This window comes from Phyllostomus discolor, chromosome 12, assembly GCF_004126475.2.
Source record: "Phyllostomus discolor isolate MPI-MPIP mPhyDis1 chromosome 12, mPhyDis1.pri.v3, whole genome shotgun sequence".
NCBI lineage: Eukaryota > Metazoa > Chordata > Mammalia > Chiroptera > Phyllostomidae > Phyllostomus > Phyllostomus discolor.
In genome coordinates this window covers 62,779,093-62,801,287 of record NC_040914.2, presented here as the reverse complement: position 1 = coordinate 62,801,287, position 22,195 = coordinate 62,779,093, and the positions used below count along the sequence as shown (strand labels likewise).

The window sequence follows — 22,195 nt, the reverse complement described above, 5'->3', positions numbered from 1 at the left end:
AAGTTGGAGAGGACATTTACAGGCTTCGTCCATTTGTTTTGCTCCTATTCCAAGTCAGGATTTACTTGCATATCTTCTAGCCTAAGGACCCCCTTAATTAAGACACGACTCACAAATCATTTTCATGGCAACAGGCCGCGATATTATATGACTCAGAATATTTCAGTAACGAGCCTTGAACAGAACAAACTCTTTGTTTCGGTGAGAAATGCTAATTGAAGGATTTTTTTTTCCCCCAAAAGGACATTGAATAGAAACCAATGTACTAAGCAAAATGTAGATGATGCCTCTCCTTTTATCTGCTTTTCCTTCAAACAGAAAACAAAACACAACTCCAACCAAACCAACTGTTCTGGCAGGAAAAAGAAATAGCCTTGATATTTATATTCTCCAATGAAGTCGGTGAGGAAGGAAGAAAGGTGAATACTGCAAATACCATTCAAAGCCCCACAGAAAATAGCCACTTCGGTTTCTCTCAGCAGCTGGGAGGAAATGTCTCAGCAGCCCCCTCCCTTTTTTTTTTAGTTACCAAATTCCTTTATGTTTCTTTTCTTAGAAAAGTGACTTTATAGGTCATTAAACAACTATTAAAAACACAAGTGATCAAAACCCAACGCGTGGGCCTTTTGCCTTTGATTTTTTTTTTCTAGTTTTCAGAAAAGGGTTTTGAGAGTTGGAATATTTTTTGTTAATGTCTTTGTGGGCATTTAAATAGTCTTTCCATTTGTAACATCCCCTAAATAAGGCAGCTAGAGGAAACCTGCCTTGCATTAGCACACCTGCTGGGTCAAACCATGAATGTGTATTACTCCAAATGGGACACCTCATTTGCCAAACAGACCTGAACTTAAAATTACCTGCCTCTTTGGATTGCTACACCCGGTTTTCATCAGCCTGCATGGAACTTGATTTTCTGCATCCTCTCTTCCTCCCCAAATTGGACAGAAAAAGGAAAAAGCAAGAAAAGAGAGAATGAGGGGAATTCCTCTTTAAACCTGGGTAAGTACAGGTGAGTCCCATTTAACAAGGTCATCACAGGGCTCAGGCATGGTGCCACCTTTTCATGTCACAAGATGGAGCAGGCTACAGAGTGTAAGGGTGCCCTTCTCTTGCAAATTTCTTTGGTAGTGAAATCTATCAAAGGAATCTCAAAACAAATTACATGGTAAATTACAGTCTCAGTTCTAGCCTACTCTCTCTGCCCCACTGTTCAGCTCCAAGAGCAGTGGGTGAGCTGCTGGTGAAAGCCTGCAAGATAAGCAGATTACAGACGGTCATGTGCCTCAGGCGACTCAACTTCACGGCCAAACTTCTTCAGCCCAAGCAGTTCATCTGATTCATATGGGTCACAGGCTGTTTCAATTAATGCCCCTCTAATGACTAAAGTTTGTTCCCTAATGTGAAAGGGGAAGTAGATAGGAGTCAGGCCAGGGACCTAAAGCATTTTTGTTCTCTCTCACCCTCTATCTCGGAATGCCCGGCCCCAAGCTGACTTAGAAGAAAGGAGGAAGTTGGCTTGGAAAGAATATAGAATTCCTTTCAGACAGAAACCTTTTATGTCACTTTCCTATCGTTACCAATGCAATTTCGTGAGTCTTCAGTTGCCTGTGGGTCCTAGGGTAGTGAATAACAAGCCCTGATATGAAAACAGAATGCAGAAAACAAATTAGCATTTTGAAAATAAAAGCCTGGCTTTTAATCCTATTAAGATCATGGATTTTTGTTTCTCCTCTCCCCTAAAAACTCTGAGATACTGATGTTGCCATTAACATAAATGCTGAAATCAGCATTTCCTTTGAAAGAAGTTGTTAATATTTGGAAATGGTCGGATTTCCAGTCCGAGCTTTGATTGTTATTCTATACTAGCCAGCAAGTGCCAAGGTCACAGGAGATTCACCTGCAGACTGAGCTAAATGAATCCACTCGGCCACAATGCATGTATAATTTAACATTCTCCTCTCGAGTACTTCCATGCATTCCTAAAAAATATTTTATTACAATAACAAATTGGTTTCAAAATCATGCATTATGTATTCTGAAATTAGGTCTGCCAGTGAAACCTGGATATACAAACATGTACACTCGCAGGAAGGGCCAGAAGAGCACACAAATGCTACGATTGATGACTGGATGGAGCTTGAGAAGAACAGTTAATTCCACGAGGAATCCACTGTCACTTCTTTTATTATCTTAATCTGTGTATTTGGAAAGAAAAATAACAAACTGATGATTTGCTGTAAGTAGCGGTGAGAAACCTAATCGCCCAGTTCCCTCGCATTGTCTCCGCTCTGAAGAGGCAGAGTGTGCTGCTGGGCAGAAGTCCTTGGTCTCCTGAAAACAGGTGAGCCAGGCAGTTTCTACAAGCTTGACTTAAAAAACAAATATTCCTTGAATATTTAAAAGTCGTCTTTTCCTCTGATCTAACACTTTCCAAGTATACATTTTACACAAGCTAGACTTTAACAAAGCTTCTTTGAAACATTAAAGATAAAAATATCAAAACCATCCTTACAAATTTGTGTTAGGAAATACACTTGCTCTGCCCTAAGCTTTCATCACTGAGTTAGCCAAAAAAGTTAACACATTCAGAAACATCCTTAGGATTCCCATCACAGACGCAACCCCATATCATGTTTCCCGAACAGAGGCTTGTTTCTGCTCTGCAACTTTCATCAGGAGGTAAATACACACTGATTTAGAATCTTTTACAAGGTAGGTATGGTGTTCTCATGCACTATACGTGCATTTCCTAAGATGTCTATATATAACTCATTCAGATTAAAATGCTTTTCTGGCTCCTTCAATTTTTTTTTTTTCTGTTTTAGACATTTATGTCACACTGAAAAAAGTTCAAACCCACCAAGTGGCATTAGTGAATTCTATGAAGGCAAGATTCCCCTCAGTATGGTGAGTTCCATGACGCAGAAGGCATTTGATCTTAGAAACGCAAGAAAGAAATTTGGTTGAGTTTTTCTTTGAAAGTTTCTTAGGCATGAACTTGATCTCTCTATATTAAAAGAAAAAAAAATCTAGTTTATTTCAATAGGGGATTTGTTTTTCATTAACTTGCAAGCTAAACGTCATTGGTATGTTTCTATTGGTCTACTAACTTGGTGAATAAAACAACAAAATTCCTAAGAGAACTACTTATAAATCTCTTTAAATTAAAATCAGACTAATTTTTATTATAAGACCAACATCATGATAGGTTTTGTATTTTTAAGGCAATGCCCAGAACTGAAAAATCTAATTCCCTGACAAGAGCTTTTAATAAAGACAAATCATGGGTAAAATTAGATGCTGCAACCTTTCCTTTTTAAAAAATAAGAAAAAAAATCAGCAAACAGTGTTAAGAAACCATTTCTCCCTAATTTTGTTTCAATATAGTGATATGACTAGATATATAGCTTTTCTATGGTGAAATTATAAGGAATAATTTTCTCTAATCTAATCAGTAATATCTGAAAATGGGAAATGTTAACAGCATAATTTCTGATTTCTTTTGTATTGCAATTTAGGCTGACACTTTAAAGCTTTGCTTTACAGAAGAACAATTAAGAAACTGTTGGTAGAAATTAAATATTACTGACAATTGAAAGTACACTTTTTTTCATTTGCTGCATCTAGAAATACCACTCCCACCTCCCATCAAAGATAATCTAAGCTGAGATAGTAAAAAAGTAAAAATGAACTAAAAATCTTGGTTCTTTTGTGCTAAACAAAAAGGTGATTTATATAAATAAGCAAATTCTAGTGCATATTATGTGTGTGTTTGTAGAAATAAACAAAAACACATACTTGAAAATGCTCTAAAAATGACTCAAGTTGTAATCTGCAGGCTAAATGATTAAATTCTCTCTGGGTTCACCGGCTGCAGAGCTCCACCCTTCACTTGAGCTGTGGGCTATTTTAAGCTGAATACAAACTGCTTTTTTATTTGCTATTAAAGGCAGTTCACATCTCACACCACCTTGGGTGTATAGTCCACAGGCCAACATATGAAATTTAGGAGGTATTAAAATAGAATTAAAAATGGAAAATATAAAAAGCCTTTAGTAATAATTAAATTTCATTCCCGTAACAGCCTGCTTTTCTAATGCTAATATGAAAATCCTAAGTGATAATTCATGACACAAATAAAAATGTGTTACAAATCTTTGTCTTCAAATTGAGCTTAAAAAGGTGTTCCCATAACCATGATATGCTTTCATGTGAATCGTAAATACATAAGCTCATACATATATTTTATCATATATGTATGAGCTCATGTATGTTCAAAGTTAAATCAGTGAAAGCACTAAATAAAATTACAAATAAGAGGCCAGAAGTTCTGAGGGACAGTGCCAGAAGTTCAGTGCTTTCTGATTCATCTTAAGCAGAACAGGAGTTTAAACACAAGCCTCTTAACAGCTACCAAGGCAGGATTTGAAGAGAATAATTCCCTAATGCCACTTTAAAAAAGAAAAGTCAATGGCAAGCATCAAATGGGTTTTGAATCTAAATATTCTTAAAGAAACATTTTCCTGATTTGGCAGCTCAGAGATTCAAACAGATAGAATGACAATAAGGTAGGCACAGTCAACATTCTTGGGTTGGTTTGAGGGTGTTTTATTAAAAGTGTGCCAGGAATTTCAGTTCTTCAAGAGTCATGGCCTGAATTCAGCTGTCTCCAGTTCTGTCCCCAGCATGGCCATCTGCCAGAGAATGACACACTTTCAAGGACAAAGTAAGAACAGCTTCTCCATGCTCCTCAGACCCAAGCTCCTGGCTTCAGAGTGAAAACTCACAAAAGTCTTAAACCTGGTAGCTTTTAGCAGGTCCAAAATGGAAAGGGAGAAGGAGAAGGCGACATAAAGCTGTCTTGAGCCTCCCCTCTCCATGGGTCTAATGTTGCTTGGTTCACAGAACAATCACAACAATAAAATGCAGTGTGTCCCAGGATCCTTTCTGAAAGAATGAAACTGGAAGCCTGTCTGTCATGCTGAATACTGAACCAGAAGCTTACACTGCGGGGTCCAGTACCTTGAGCCTGACCGCATTCACAGACAAGGCAGCCAGATGCATGGTCTTTGACAAAGCCAAGAGATGGGCATTTCAAAAATAAAATCATCTCCCAATTACAGGGAACCCTTCCTCCCTGGGACCCCACAGCACTCCATCAACCTAAATTGGAATCCTGTCTACCGAGCTGCCTTCATTGTAGCCACTCCAGTATAAATTGGATCAAATGCTCTCAGATTAATTCCTGGAAACCTATATTCATCTTTGTATATCTTTATTACAAAAGTAGCCACAAGACTGCTCTACAATTTTCATTACCAGAACAGCCCTCGGTGCTGGATTACGCCATGGTTTATCCCTCTGTGACCTCAAACCATCTTGTTAGCCCCATTATTGTATGTTCATGCAACACATCTGAGCCCAAGATAATAAGAGAGTTATAGGGAGTGAGGGGAGAGGGTGCACTTTATTGCATTTTATGCACTGCTCCTCTGCAAGAATATTTAATCTGCTGCAGGAGACCCCAGAAGTCCATGCCTCACTCTCATGCTCCTCTTGTGCCCCAGTGCTGAGACCCTCATAACTCTCCCCAATTTGAAGGGAAGCGAAGGTAAACTGAGGGGTGCCTAGACTTCTCAGTGACAACCAAGCCTCGTTTCTAAAATTGAACTGAAAGTCGGTTGTATTCTTGTTGGGCTGCTCTGGGTCATGGAATTGAGGCTTCATACCATCTGAAGCCACAGCACAGACAACTCCTGGCCCTTCCGGGGAAAAGAACAGGATTTTTGCCTGCAAAGGGAAGACAGGCCTCTCCTACACATAAATGAGATGGTGGGAATGAGGGCGATCAACGGTTTTAGCTGTATACTTGATTTAAAGTGTTTGTTTCAATGAAGTGTCATTCTCACATGTGTGGTTCTCACAACACTGCCTACCACTGGCAGGTATCAAGTAAGGTTAACTTTATAATGATTATTATAATCTATTAGATTACATTAACATATTGATATATTGATATTATAGATAACTGAAATTTATAACTATTACGTTAGAATTAATAGTTTATTTTCCACTAGCTTAGTTGTTTCTCACATTACATATATGCATATACACACAGACACATGTATATGTACACATACTATATAATTATACATACACATATGTGTATACATACACATTATAATGTAATTGCATTACATATCATTTTATATTTATATACACAGATACATACATATATGCCCATGCACACACATCCATATAATTTAGGTGTGGCTCTCTATCTCCTCTCCCACACAACCACAGCCCTCTCTGGTCAAGTAATACCTACAGTGACTCTCCGCCCTGCTCCCTCCCTCTTTTCCTTCTCCTTCCCTTTCCTCCCTTCTTTTCTCTCTTCCTTCCTCCCTTTCTTCTAAAATAATGCCAGCCTGGTTCTGAAGACAGGAAGAAAAACTGAGAAGAATAATCCATTTTTCACATCTTCTACGGAAACGCGAAGACTTCTATTTTCTTACCGCTTTCACGAACTGTGAGGCTAAAGTACATATAGATGTGAAATCAGTCTCACTGCACATTATCCAAAACTGAAATAGTTTCATTGTTTCAGTCATGCTTTTATTTCCATTTTTAAAAATCACCTCTTTATTTCTCATTTCTTAAAGAAATGATGTAAAATTTCATCTGGATAGGTTTCTGCACCTACATTATTCTTTGGACTTTAAGTCATCTCAGGAAGCAGGTCCTAAACACACCTGGTTATCAGGTTATCTAGATCTTGCTTCTCAAAGTTGGGCTGGCAGACCATGCATCGGGGACCTTGCTAGGCTGGCAGAATCTCAGGTCCCACCTGGACCTGCAGAATCAGACTCTGCTTTTCAACCAGGTGCTGGGTCATCTTTATGCACTTTAAAGTTTAGAAGCCCTAGCCCAGGGAACTTTTAATTAGCTGTTTCTGGACCCTACTTCAGATCTACTAAATCAAATTCTTTGAGATTAAAGACCAAAAATGTACATATTTTAAAATTCTGCAGATGATTCTGCTAACCAGCCAAACAGAAGACCCACTAAATTAAGGTTTGACCCATGGCTTCTAACAGCTGCATGGACAAAGGGCTTTTCCTCCAGTCATCCCTCTGCTCAGGTTTCCACAGTGGGTCTCTGTTGCCTCTGCTTCGGGCATCTCAGTCTGAGATTCAGGGTCCTCCATCCTGAGGCCAATTCTCTCAACTGTCTTTCAGCTCCTGTACCCACATCCTTCTCCTGCCTGAACCAAGTTCAGTAATCACCAACTGCCCTGATGCCTTATGACTTCTCCTTTGCCCTGTAGGAGAGGGTCCTCTGCTCTGAGTGCGCTCACATCTGCCATGCCTCCCCACGGTCTTCTCCGCGGACCACATCCTGCTCAGCACTCTGCTTTGTTCTGCTTATCTTCTATCTTCATGTGCTTAATTTTCAAGCTACTACTCTGTAGTTGTCACAGAGTAAAAGTTTGTGTCCCCCACTTCCAGTCTCCCCACGTAATGTTCCTCGGAGGCGAGGCCTTTGGAAAGTAACAAGGACTCGATGAGCTCATGGGGATAGAGCTGTGTGAATGGGATTGGTGCCCTTATGAGAGTCACAAGGGAGCCTGCTTACCCTCTGTGCTGTCTGCCATGTGGATACAAGAGAGGCTGGCAGTGGGCTGTCACCAGAAGCCAACCGTGCTGACACCCTGATTTGGGACTTCCAGCCTCCAGAAGTGAGAGATACATTCTTGTTGTTTAGAGGTCACCTAATCTATGGTACTTTGTTACAGAGGTCCAAATGGACTAAGACAGTACTTACATGTTCTTTTAAGTGATCCACATGCAGTTTTATTTCTATGATTTTTCAAAAAACACCTAAGCCATAGGCTTACATACAGATTTCCCTTTTTTCATGCTCCATGTCACTATTACCTGTGACCGTGTCCTACCCACCACATAACACATTATGGGTTAACCAATTTTCAGGACCACCTTTATGATACAAGTGAAAGGAGAATAAAACTTCAAAAAAACATCCAGGATTCTAGCTAATTTGTCCCAAAAGGAACTGAAGGGAAGCAGCATGTTCCCAGAAGTATTTAAAACCCAGAGGTTCATTTTCAGAAGCAGTGTGAGGGGTTGCCGGCTGGGACCTTCGGCAATCTCCCTGTGCGGGGCCCAGGATGATCTGTGCTCCGTTTTATTGTTTCTTCTGTGTGCTGATTGGTTTTGATTCATTACACAACACGGAGTCCATGAGAAAAGTCATTTTTCAAGTTAACAGGTGCATGATGAAATTAGATTAGAGTTTTGTAAATTTGCAGGTGGAATAAACATCAACATGGGACCAATATAAGAGATCTTGAGTAAGAGAAATATGAGTGTAACATATTGAGACTTGCCTTGTTGGGGTTGTGGATCTTTCCTATTAACATGGAAGGGTTTTTCAGAAAGAGAAATCTGGGTTCCTCCTTCTTCCATCTCTGTTCCTGCCAGCTTCCCCCTAGAGGTTTTCTTGTCTTGCCCTTTCCCAGGATGAAGGCCTGACTCTGGGTCTTGTCATATCTCATGCATGCAGGTGTCAGTGTGCAGGGGAGCTCTCAGGTTCAGTAGGCAGAGAGCCAGGTGACACAGGTCGCGTAAGTGTATGTCACTGGAGATGCTGTGTGTCACTCAATTCCTCCAAGCCCTGGCCTGTTCAAACCCTGATGACTGTGCTCCTTTCCTGCACTCAGGGTAAAACACAGCAGGCTTCACCATGGCAGGTGTGCACACAAAACACTTTCAAGATGAATGGAAGCCAAGCCCCTCCTTCCCACTCTATCCATTTCTTTTTGTCTTTTTCTCTTCTGTCTCTTAATTTCTACCTGGCATTTTTCTTGACCATTTCCCTCGATTTTTCTAATTGTTTTTTCTACTTAAACACATATATGCCCACTAAAGTGACCGTGGCTTCCGTTGGGAGGAAAACACACCATAGCACTATTTTTTTAAAAGCTTTGTTAAAAAACAATCCCCTTTTAAGCAATGACAGCCAGGACTCTGTACTCTGTACATACAATTTAATCCTTTAAAGAATCAGCAGGGCCCATATCAATCAAGGGCCTTCATCAACTTGTAAAAACAATATTTTGATTCAATCAGATTCAAAGCCCTGAAATTCTCAGCTAATTAATGCAGGGTCACTCAGGGGCTGTGCAACGGTGGCTGGAACAGCAGTCAAATATTTACCCTTGGCACACACACGTTTGCATCACCCAAGGATCTGAGCGATGGGCAAGAATAGATGATGCACCTAGGGCTGCAGCAGGTCTCATCTGACACCAATATTTGGACAAATAATTATTACAAAGGGAGGAAAAAAGAGAAACGATTCTTTCATCATCATAGATGCATACGTGGAAGTAAGTCAGTTAAAAGTAAATGGACAGGGACCCAGCAACCCTGACCACTCTCCTTTTTAACATTCTAGTATGTCCTAAGCATAGATATGTTTCACGTATCCTTCCTATAACACTTAAGATAAATAACAAGTTAAAAATCACAAGATAGCAAATTCAATCCACATGATCTTTTTGTTAGGTCTAGATTCTGATAGATTTGCTTTGGTTTGCAACTCAAAAAATTTTGAGACTTTACATATTTTGGGTGGGGAGGGTGCGTGTGTGAGTATATGCAAAATCATACTGTATATGCTTATTTCTAAATGTGACTGCTGAGTCATACTAACACTTTATGTATGCATAAAACATGACTTATACACATGCAGAAAGAGAAAGCACCAGGATGCCTCATTACTGATAATAAATAGTAATTTGGATTTCTGTTCTTAAAATATTGGAGATAGGTAGGCAACCTGAGATAAAGTTCATATAGAAAGCCCCTTCCTTTCTTATTTCTTTACTTCAGGAGTCTCCTCTGAGTTCTTCAAAAATTATACATTGTGATCCTCAATGCAATATTGTACTATATAGTTTCCAAGATGTTATTATTGGGACATACTGACTAAAGAGTGTATGTGGTCTATCTGTATTATTTCTTACAAATGCATGTGAACCTACAATTATCTCAAATTTTTAATCTCAAAATTAAAAGTCTGACTTAACTCATACATTGTATAGTTGTAGGACAGACACAGAACTGAGCAGAGTTTGTGTGTGTGTTATTAACTAATCATTTCCACTCAAGTGCCTGTCCCCTTTCCCCCATATCCCAACCTTCCAAAAACTTCTACTGAGAGCAAACATGAGAAAACTGTTGACAGCAGTTTTTTCCTTCATTAAGATTGAGGGGCGTGTACTTCTATTTTAAAAGTTCTTAATTTATTTTCCAGGATAATTAAAGGGATAATATGTATCCTTTAGAAAAATTAATTATTCAAATGATGGTCAACTGTGGACCTTATATCTTCCACATTTTTATCATTATCATCCTATGAATTTTAATAATTGAGTGAAGATTAAACAAATTATTTTTATGGAGGAAATGTGGTAGTTATAAACATGTTCCAGATTAAGTATCAAACCCATTACAAATTAGGCCAAAGCGGTCATTTCAGGGACACTTGGCGATACACAGACGGTGAACTCACCCATTGCTGAGCTTTCTGATTGACATGAATCACTTTAAAAATTTGCTGGTTGACCAGTCTGCACTGATCACTGTGATAGACCAAATGAATGTGGAGGCTTTGCTCAAGCTCAACATTGCACAAGTAACAACACTTGGATTCAAAGAATGCTGCCAAGATCATCATCATTATTTTTTAACACTCAAACTGGTCTACCTGGGCTACTTGATAAAACATTTGGACTAAATTAAATAGGCACTTCTGTCAAATAACTGATTTGATTGATTTTTTCCCCATAGTATCAACTGGGTATTTTGATTTCCTATAGACATTTAAAATACTTACAGAATCATAGACTCTTAGAATGTTAGAGCCTAAAGGTTCCTTATAAATCATATAGTTCAGAATTTTCCCCAAAGTTTCATAGGTGTTAAATTTAAAAAATCAAGGGGAAGGGTATTTTCATTCAATATGTTTGGGAAACACTGAACTAAAGAGATTCAATTGTTTAGCCATTTCCTTGTTTGCAAAGTTCTCAAAGGCTTTAAAATGCTAATATGCATTTACTCTAAAAGAGGAAACAGAATAAAAGCTTCCAAGCTTACATACAACACAGAATCCTTTTCTTCTCCTATTTCCCCAGATCATATCCCAATTAACAAGTTCTAAAATGCTATGATATAGTAAAAACTATTTTATAATAGAGGAACACACTCTAAGAAGCAATTTGTCTTATGTAAAATACCTCCCTTATATAAAGTGAAAACTGGGATCTGGGCCATTAAATTACAACTCTAGTCTTTTTGACTGAACCACAAAATATATTCATTTTACTTTTTATTATTAAATTTCAAACATATTCAAAAATAGAGAAAACAGTCAATAATCTCCATATTCCCATTAATTCTAGAGAATTGAATAATTCTCTAGATTTTGTTTTACCTGTCATATATATACACACATACTTTATATATGTATGTATAACTTAAATGTATATGTATATATCTTATTTTATATATTATATATATAATATTCTCCTTGGACAATGTATGAAATACTTATATGTTTCAAGGGATTAAATGAAAACATTCTATCTTTACCATTGAGAAGTATCAATTATTTCACTAGAAGTCTTAAAATAGTAATTATCTAATTTTATAATATTTTCCCTAAGTGTGAGTTGAATTTTTTTCTGTACATAAGAACTTTTTCTCATTAACTGGGACTATTTAGTTATCCAGAAATTCAATTCATATGAGAAAACAGGAAAAATGCTTACTATTTCTTTCCATTTAGTTGCCGATTTTCGGAGTAAGGAATTAATTCTAATGGTATCCATTCAGTGATGATCGTGGTGGTAGCTTTTGGTGTTGTTTCTCTCTCCTGTTTTTCATTTAAGGGTTATTGGACTCAGTGTTTTTCAACCACTTTCATTCTTTATTCTTTTTGATGCTAGCAGTATCCAATTTATTACCAATGGGAGCCCAGTTGTATTAATTCTTGTATCTTTTGATAGGATCCTTTGATATTTACTTTCTGGCACAAAAAGATATCTAGCTGTGACCTCATATATTTCCTGCCCCAAACTGGAACCAACCAACACTTCAAAAAGCCCTAGTTCCTTTTAGTGGGGAAAAGTATTTAGAGACCACAATTTGGACACTAGATGTATACATTACTTTTGGAATACCATTGTTTTTTTAGGCTTGTTCAGTGGATAGGTCTAAAAAATACCCATATTGTCTTTTAAAGACAATTTCCTCATTTGTTTGCATTAAACAATGGCCAGACTATTGGCTTTTCCAAGTATTTTCAAGAGAAGGGAATTTTATGTTAAAACTTAGGCACCAGCCTAAGTGGTTCACCTTTGTTTATATACATGACTTTATATGGAATATGTTAATTCCTCCTGAAGCCTTATATATTAATATTTCAACTGCAGTAGTTGGGAATTAAGCATAATAATTTCTATTGATATATTGTCTATATAAATAGTATAGTGCTGTATCCTCTCTTTACATGTAAAATCAGGCTTATTAGCAGGAACAAAAATGTTTTCACATAAATGGACTTTAGTTACTTTAAAACAGGTCCCAGGTATCAAGTTAGAAGTACTTAAGTATAAGCAGTAATTTTTAAAAAGTATTATATTTACATAGTTATTAAATCTATTACAATCATTGTAAAGGGTTAATGTTTATATTACCATCCATGTCACCAATCCACCATAAAATGTAGAACAAATTTTCTACTTAAAGTAGTGGACTGGGTACATACATAGACTTTCCCTCCCTTTCGAGTTCTCTCTGAAATAACTGAAACATTGTCTTTCAAATGAGTGATAGCATGAGACAAAATATGGATCTAGACAAAGACTAGAAAATCCTGGAATATAGAAAGCAAATGGAGCTACAGATTGTTGGGAAAAATTAGAGTAAGAAAAATCATAGCATGAAACCCTAGAAGCGAGAATATCCTTCCTGAAGCAGTTCTGGAGAAATTCCAAGACACAATCAATACAGAGATTAGGCCATATTGAAATGGGAACCCTTGCGAGTATGCCCTTGACATTAGCTTTCATTCGCCTTCCATGAGGTTGTCCCTAATCTTCATAAACCCAAAGTTCTAATGTACTCATGCCCATAAAACCCCAAATGGACACATATCTCATTCTTATAAACTTCCAACATTCTTCACAGTTAAGATACAGGAAGGTAGGAAATTAAGCCTAAATCTAATGATAACTATTTGTTATCCAGATTTCCCATCTGGTCCCAACTTTTGCCTTGGAGTGGTATCAAATGACACACAGCAGGAGAGCTGAAGCAGCCATATAAAATCCACATGCTGAGATTTGAGGATTAGTTTCAGGTACTAACAACTCTGTGAAGCCCTAGTCACTATCAAACTGTCTTATTTTTAATAAATTGCAGTATTTGATTAATCCAAATATAAAATGTCATGCCAATTATTTTTTGTACTATTCTTAGGATGTGGGGAGCACCTATAAACCACAGCTTTCCCAGGGGGACCCCTGACATAGTCTTGAAAAACACTTCTGAAAAATCTCAGCATGCACTGACTCCATGTGGGCTGATCAAACCCCTTTCTCTCTCATCTCCTGGCATACCTACATGGCTCTCTCCCCTGCAAAAGTGAGCCTACAATACCTGTTCTTGCTGGAAGTCCTCCCATTTGATACACAGCAAGAAAATATAAATAAAATATAATAGTTTTTAAAAATCTACAAGTAATCTTACAAAAAAATAAAAGAGAAGAAGAAAATCTTGAGGTACCAGAGAGAAAGAATAGGCTGAAAACCAGAGAGGTAAACATAGGAGCTGTGACTGTGGATGGTGCAGTGAGGATAGGGGCATGTGTTTCAGATTTAGGACTCCAGTGATTTCAGACTTAATGACCAGGGAGAGACAGAAAATAAGACTATGCCTTGTGTGCTTGAAGTTAAAATAACTCCCACATAATTTAGGATCTTCAGAGGGCTCATCCTTGGTAAAGATAGGCTAGAAAGAAACTTTGCCATCCTACTTAAGGAGAGAACAATGAAATTTATCTCTACCTGGGGTCTGGGTAGGACAAAAATGTTATATGCACAAGGACGTCAAATTCTAGAAGTTAATGTAGTACAAAGTCTTGCTAAATAGATATGCCCCAATCTTGGTGACAAATGCCTCCACTGAAAATAAACACATAATACAAATTTATAAAATATACCATGAAAAAAAAACTACCTTAAAGGAGAATCAGCAAAACTAATCTAACAAAATATTAAGACTCTCTAGAACTTCTAACAGAATCTTACAGAATCTAAGCAAAGTCTGACAGAAACTGTGACGTGCCTGAGTGGGGGTGGTTGGGTAGAGGTGGGCAAAAGGGGACAAAGTGGAGACAACTGTAATAGCATAAATAATAAAAAAGAAAAAAAAAACAAAAAGGAAACTGTTATATGAGTATATATAAATTTATTATACTAAATTAGAGAATAAAAAGCATAGGCAAGTAATCACTCACTATGAAATGAGCAGGCAGATTGAAAACAAATTAAATAGAACTTTTTGAAACAAAAGAAAATTTGCTTAGTTATCAAAAAGTACAAACTCAAAGAACAACCTAAAAAGCAGATTGTTAATAGATGAAGATAAAATTAGTGAACTGGAAAATATATCTGAAAAACTTATACAGAGTGTAGCACAGAAACAAAAAAACAGAAAGTGTGAAAAGCAGTTAAGAGAAATGGCATTTAGAAGGAGAAATTCTAACATACATCTAATTGGAGTTGAGAGAGAGAGAGAGAATGAGAATGAATGAGGCAGAAGTTACATTTGAAATAATCACGGAGAATTTTATGTAAGTATTGGAAGTCGGATTCACAAGGCCTAGTAAAACCTAAGAAGGACTAATGATAGTAAATCTAGACACATCAAAGTAAAACTGAGCGACAGAACAGACAGAGGGAAGGTCTTAAAAGCATATCGTTTACTTTAGGAGAAGAAACAGTTTGACAGCTGACTGTTGATTTGCAATGATGGGAATGAAAAGCCAACAGAATAAAATTTTCAATGTATTAAGAGAAAATACATACAGACTCAGGCCAATAGTGAAGAAAATATTTTTTAAGACCTAGGGTGAAAACAAAAGTAGAGTTTTTTCAATATTAGGCAATTACTAAAGGAAAGCCTAAAAAAATATACCTGAACACTTTGAAAATTATTACAGGTTGAAGATAAAGATGTGATATTTGTGAAAGGCACAGAGTGGAAAATGTGTGGGTGAGTCTAAAGACACATTGATTTTAAAATTAGTAACAAGTGGGGTGAAACATAGAAATAAAACATAGTAATTATACTGTGTAGAGGGCAAGTACAGTTCAAATGTTTTTAAAGTCTTATATGATTGAGGAATAGGGAAAATATTAGTTAATTTTGGAATTTCATTAGTTAACATCTGTAGTTGAACACACACAGAAAACAGGATGTAAAGTTTCCAAACTAATGAAAAAACATGACATAACAATTAGTCCAAAAGAAGGCAAGAGAGGGGGAAAAGAAGTATATAAAAATACAAAATAAGATGACATAAGATTAAAAATTATAAAGTTATAAAATGCAATATAAGAAACATAATTATATACCATATTAAAATATACAGAGACATATTAAAATATACAGAGAAGTTAAAAGTAAAAAATGAAAAAATATAAATGAAAGCAACACTATGAAGGAAAAGGCTACCACAGATATGCTATTATTGTATGTAATAGATTTTATGTAAAAAATTTCCTAATGATGGTCCTTTCATAAGGATTTTTTAAAAGTTAAAATATATATGTACTTTATTACATAGCCTCAAAATGAATAAAGTAAGAATTGATAGAATTATAAGGATTAATAAGCAAATTGACCACTGATGAAGGTTTTAACTCATATCTCTGTTATTGATAGGTTGAGCAGACAATCAATAAGGATATGGAAAAAAGTGAAAAACACAAAACCAAAATTGACCCAATGCAAATATTAGGTTATATTACACGAAATAGCTAGTATTAGATGAGTTAAAAATTGTCTGTGATTAGTAAAATTGGTATCTAGTATAATTTCAACTTCTCTTTAGAATTTATAACAGAATTCTACTCTTTAGTGGTCTTTGATAATTGAGCTGTTTTTGCTATTGATTATTTTTCCTACTATGTAATCATTATGATATTTTCAAAGAAATTTGAAATACTATTTAATATGTGAATTTAAATAGACACAGTACACCTGAAACAGGCTGGAACATTAGTTATGCCTTTAGAGATTGCTCTGTTGAAGAGCTATTTGCTGGTGGCTCAGAAATTATATTTTGGGGATCTGAGCCTCAAAGGTCTTGGGAGACCCAACTCTGTTTTGAAAGGTCATTTCAGAGCCATAGTAGAAGCTAATTCACAAGTCACAATTTGAGATCTGTGACAGGTTCTCAACACCAGACTACAAAAGGGATGGTAAAAAAGAAATTTAGACGAGAGGATACTAACTGATAATAAAATAAAAAATTGGAGATATGCCTACCACTTATTATTGCAGAGCCATTTTTAGAGCAAGTCATAATATGTGACAAAAATCAACTGTATGACAACTGCAAATGAGGTGAACAATGGCTGGATGAAGCTCCAAAATATGCGCTGAAAACATAAACACTACAAAATGGTTCTCATGACTGCATGTTGGGCTGAAAAAATTCATCATTTATTATTCTTTTTAAAACTTGAGCTAAACAATAGCAGCAGCAACATGTTATCAAAAATTTAACTTAAGCACGAAAGATTGATCTAAAAGCAATCCACACTGGTTACCAGACACATTCCCAAAGTTCTGCATGTCCACATTCTATCACACTCATCACTAATTGCCACAGAAAAAAGAATTGAATTGGCTATGAAAAGTTAGCTGTGTTCAACATTCTTATCAAATTCTATTAAATGTTCTACCACTTCTATCAGGATTTGGAACTCTTCCCAATAGACAAAACATTCCCAATGGAGAATCATTAATTGGAGGGTTTGAATAATTTATGCAGCCTAAAAGTGCCAAATTAAACAAAATGAAACATATCATTTAATATTTTACTCAGAGAAAAATTACCAATGAAAATTGTATATATTTTAAGTAAAGAACATATCTCAAAAAGTGCAGAATTTTCATTTTGACCTCTAAAAGTAGTGATCTCATATGGTATAACTTAAATATATAGAACATTGCACCAACCAACTACAAAACAGAATGTACATTCTTTTCAAGCACCTATGGAACATTTACAAAAATGGGGCATGTATGGAGTCATGAATAATAAAGAAAGACTCAGCAAATGTCAAAGAATTAAAATAATAAACTAATTATATACTACCGCAGCAGTAGTAGACTACTATCACAGCAAAATTCACATGCTCTCCAACTACGTGCAGTCAACCTAGAAGTCAATAACATGAGGATAAATAGGGAAACGACTATAAGTTCAGAATTTAGGACATATTTTTAAAAGAGAGCCCTACAAACCAAGAACAAAAATCACAATCAAAATTAGCAAATATTTACAATTGAATAACATTGAAACCACCAAACCACACTTCAAAACTTAAACAATGAAGGCAAAACTGTATATAGAAGAAAATATATCACTTTAAATGTTTACTTTAGAAGGAGGAGAGGCTAAATATCAGTGCAACAAGCATCCATCTGAAGAAAGTAGAAATAGAAGAACAAAATATATCGAAAAGCTCCGAAGACCTTTAGATCTAACCACCATTGTGTAGGAAGACAGAGAGGGAGGAACATGTTAACCAGTGTCACAGACATGCAATGAGCAATATTCAGGCTGCAGAAAACTCTACATGACAAATGACCTGTTTTCTCTTCAGCAAATGAATCGCTGGAGGAGAAGGGGAAAGAGAGAGAGAGAGAAAGAAAACTGGTTCATGTTAAAATTGATTTAAAAATAATAAAAATAATCTTTATGAGGCAATTGGGGAAATCTGAACCCTGAGTGGATATTTATATTAAGGATATATTGTTAAATTTTTAGATGTGTTAGTGGTATTATTATATCAACATCTTTTCTTATATTTTAAGTAAAAAAATTCAAGAAATCATATATATCATACCACCATGTATTTAAGAAGGGAGGTATATGTTATAAAAGTGAATTTTATCACATAACTATACGTATATAAAATATAATGAAAAACAACAGAAGAACATGTTAAAAAATTCAAAGTAATGGTTACCTATTGCACGAGAAGGGGAATTGACTAGATGGTAAAAGAAGTTGTAATGTTAGCTCTGAACATACTTTGTACTGTGGATTTGACTTTGGAATCTGGCAAAAGTATAAAACGACATTAAATTAAAAATGTAATCCCTAAACATTGAAATTAAAATGAGACAATGTCACCAAACTGTGTGACTAGTTAGAAATATACCCTCAGAGAGTATATATATGGTCTTTAAAACATAGTAAGTTGACAGTAAATCTTAGTGGAATGTACTCTTTAAAAAGTCAAACTGCTTTCAATAATCATATTGTTAGTAGCAGTGTTGGTATTGTTATGCTGAGACTTTTAGAAAAACTTTTTTATCCATCCTCAAGCAAGGACATGCCTATAGAGAAAGGGGAAGGGAGGGAGAGAAACATCAATGCAAGAGAAAAATGCTGATAGGCTGCCTCTGGCAGGTGCACCAACCAGGGGTTGAACCCACAACCATTCAGTCTATGGGACAATGTCCAACCAACTGAGCTAAATTGGCCAGGGCTATGCTGAGACTTTTTAACGTATATTGTGGGATAAAGAAAATAAGTAATCAGCCTTGGCTGGTGTGGCTCAGTGTGTTGAGTGCCAGCCTGTGAATCATAGGGTTGCTGGTTCAATTACCAATCTAGAGCACATGCCTGGGTTGCAGGCCAGGTCCCCAGTAGGGGGCGTGCAAAAGGCAATCACAAATTGATGTTTCTCTCCCTTATTTTCTCCCTCCCTCCCCCTCTCTAAAAATAAATAAATAAAATCTTAAAAAAAGAAAAAAATGAAAGTAGGTAATCATATTGGCACAGGAACTTCAGGAATGAGAGAAAAGATATATAGGTATAAATCTGATGAAGGCAAGTAAAAACCTGTAGCCCTGAATTAGAAATGGGAGTATCAGTATGAGCGCATGAAAATAATTTTTAAAAAATATGTCCTAAATTTATTTATTGGAAACTCTTGAAAATCATGACCAACCTGTTATCAATGTGCAAGTTTAACATCGAGATTGTGGACTCTAATTATTTCCAACTAAGAGGATCTAGGGCTCCCTGAAAAAATAATTGACTCCCCATCTGGGACAGAATTGTACAAAAGGAACACGGAACATCTTGTCATGCCAGAAAGTAAGGAAAGTTCCAATGATGACAAGGGTTATGTCAAAAGAAAACCAGAGCCAATTTAAAGAGGCTCACATTGGCTACAAATAGGAAGACATGAGCAGCAGCAGCAGTAATAATAATAATGATAATAATAATTTCAGTATATTAAAATATTATCAATATATTTAACTCTACAAGTTCATAATTATACTCTTTTGCGGGTAGTCACGACTACCCGCAAAAGAGCATTACTGTTCTAGAAAATCAACACTTATTTTGAAAACTGGTAAGTAAAGAGAAAGAATCAAGTATTTGTCTAGCATTTCCTATATAAACTTTACCTGCAACTGCATAATTTCTGAGAAGTTATTGTGCTTTAATAAATGTTCTGGCTAATAAAGGCAAATGATAAAATGGATTAATGGGTCAAGGCAATAATCATCAATAGCTATAACATCCCAACAGAGAAAATTAGACATCATGTGTCTCCTGATGAAAGTATTAAAGGGGAGAAACCCCAAAACACCTGGAATTATCTTCTAGGGGGCGGGCCCCTTGTAGTACAGGTTTCCCCTGCTAGGTCAGTGTTCTAGGAACCCATCTGTATCAGTGTACCAACTGGTGCTGTTGTGAGAGGCTGATTTAGATACAGTGAATTTTTTTTAAGCCTCTTTCAAAGTGTTTCGCCATTTCATGATGGGTGATTTACGAGCCCACATGCCCACACCACATTGAATATTCAGAAGTTACAGAAGTCATTGACCCAACACAACATGACCCTCATGCCCTGTCCTTCCTATTCACTCAATCTTGCCCCAAGTGACGTTTTTCCCCTCCCTGGATAAAAAGAGTCCTGAAAGGAAAACTTTTGCTGATGTGGAAGAGGTGAAACAAAAAATGGCAGAAGCACTAAAAGGCATCAAAAATTGACAATTTCAAGAACTATTCTGAGCAGTGGAAAAAAGAAGTCTCAGTATGTATATTGAATCAGATGGAGAATACTTTGAAGACGACTGAAGTTCAAACATGTAAGAATAAATACACAATTTTTTATAAATAAATTCTGGTGTTTTGGGGCTCCTCCCTTGTATTTCACCCCTATAAAGCATTTTTCTAAAGAAAATGAAGCCAGTATCTGGTTAAGGCTGTAGAACTATCAATTTACACAAAATAAAGGAGCAGCAGAACTCCCTGAACGACAAGGAGATGAAAAGAGCAAAATCCAAATCCTGGATAAATCTTCAGAACAAATGACCTGATTTTGTTTTTGTTTTTTTAATCAATCAGCTTACAAATAAAAACATAATGCAAAAACTAGGAAGTAAAAGAGCAACATGAGGAATCCATAGATTAAAAAAATGATTTAAGATACATATCAATGAATGAAATATATGGATTCGGATCTGGATTCAAGAAAATAGTTAAAAAATGAGAAAATTAGGAAAATGAACTAGATAGATAGCTAGATATTGGTGCTATTAAGGAGTTTTTGTTAATAACTTTTAGGTATGAAAATGTTACTGTCTATATGGTATAAAGAAGTGCTTAGCTTTTACAGGTATATTAAGACAGTCGCAAATGGAAAGGTATGTATGGGAGTTCCTTAAATATATGAGAGCATATTTTAAATAATGGAAAGGGAAAGGGGAGTAGGAGGGATACAGAGGAAATAAGATATAAATTGATAGTTGCTTAAACTGGATAATGAGATCATTAATGTCATTTTACTATTTCTTGTATTTTTACCTAGTATACTTGAAATTAAAAAAAAATAAAATATAAAAGAATCTTTTAAAAACCACCTCTCTTTATCACTTAGAACAGGAGTGTCAAACTCATTTTCACCGGGGGCCACATCAGCCTTGCAGTTGCCTTCAAAGGGCCAAATGTATTGTTAGGACTGTATAAATGTAACTACTCCTTAACTAGGGGCAAGGAGCTTGGCACCGCCACTGGGCAGAAACAAGGTGCCAGGCCAGATAAAACAAGGTGGAGGGCTGGATTCAGTCCACAGGCCTTGTGTTTGCTAAGTGTGACTTAGAATATATACTAAAATCATATATGGGGAAATGCAGGCTGGCCAGTACTATATCCTAAAAAATAATCTAAGGGCAGGGGAATGTGGGTAGGGCTATAGGTGAAGCAAGATTAATCATATATCAATAATTGTTGAAGTCAAATGTTGGGTACCTGAGAGTTCATTTCACTATTCTCTCTATTTTATATATGCTTGAAAAGTATTTTTTAAAGAAAAGTTAGAAAGCAGGGAACCGTAAAAATAAGAGCAAAAATAAATGGAACTTGTAAATAAATGTGCAATAGAAGGATTCAACAAAACTATAATTTTTAATTTTTGAAATGATCAACAAAACCAACAAAAAATTAGTCAGATAGATTAAGCAAAAATAGAAAAAAATAAAAGAGTAGTATATGTAATAAAAATGAAGATTGCTTACAGATTTTGCAGATATGAAATATCTGCAGATATAATGAGTATCAAGAGGATATCATGAAAAACTTTTAATCAATAAATTTGGAAATGTAATAAAACTGACAATTTCCTAGAAAATACAACCTACTAAAAATGGCCTCAAAGAAAAAGAAAACTTAAATATCCTACAAACATTAAAAAAAATGAATGAGTAATCAAAAATCCTCCAGCAAAGAAAACTAAGTGCTTCTATGTCTTCACCGATGAGTTTTAGGAAACAGTGAACAAATAACTTCA

The 22,195-nt window shown here is 36.0% G+C and overlaps 1 long non-coding RNA gene across 1 annotated transcript; it reads left to right on the top strand.

Moving 5' to 3' along the window:
• Positions 1 to 1,594: 1,594 nt before the first annotated feature.
• Positions 1,595 to 20,467, top strand: LOC118497717. The gene is made up of 4 exons (XR_004900238.1): positions 1,595 to 1,607; positions 10,151 to 10,154; positions 11,446 to 11,453; positions 20,317 to 20,467. It is a non-coding gene; the product is annotated as an uncharacterized LOC118497717 (long non-coding RNA).
• Positions 20,468 to 22,195: the final 1,728 nt, after the last annotated feature.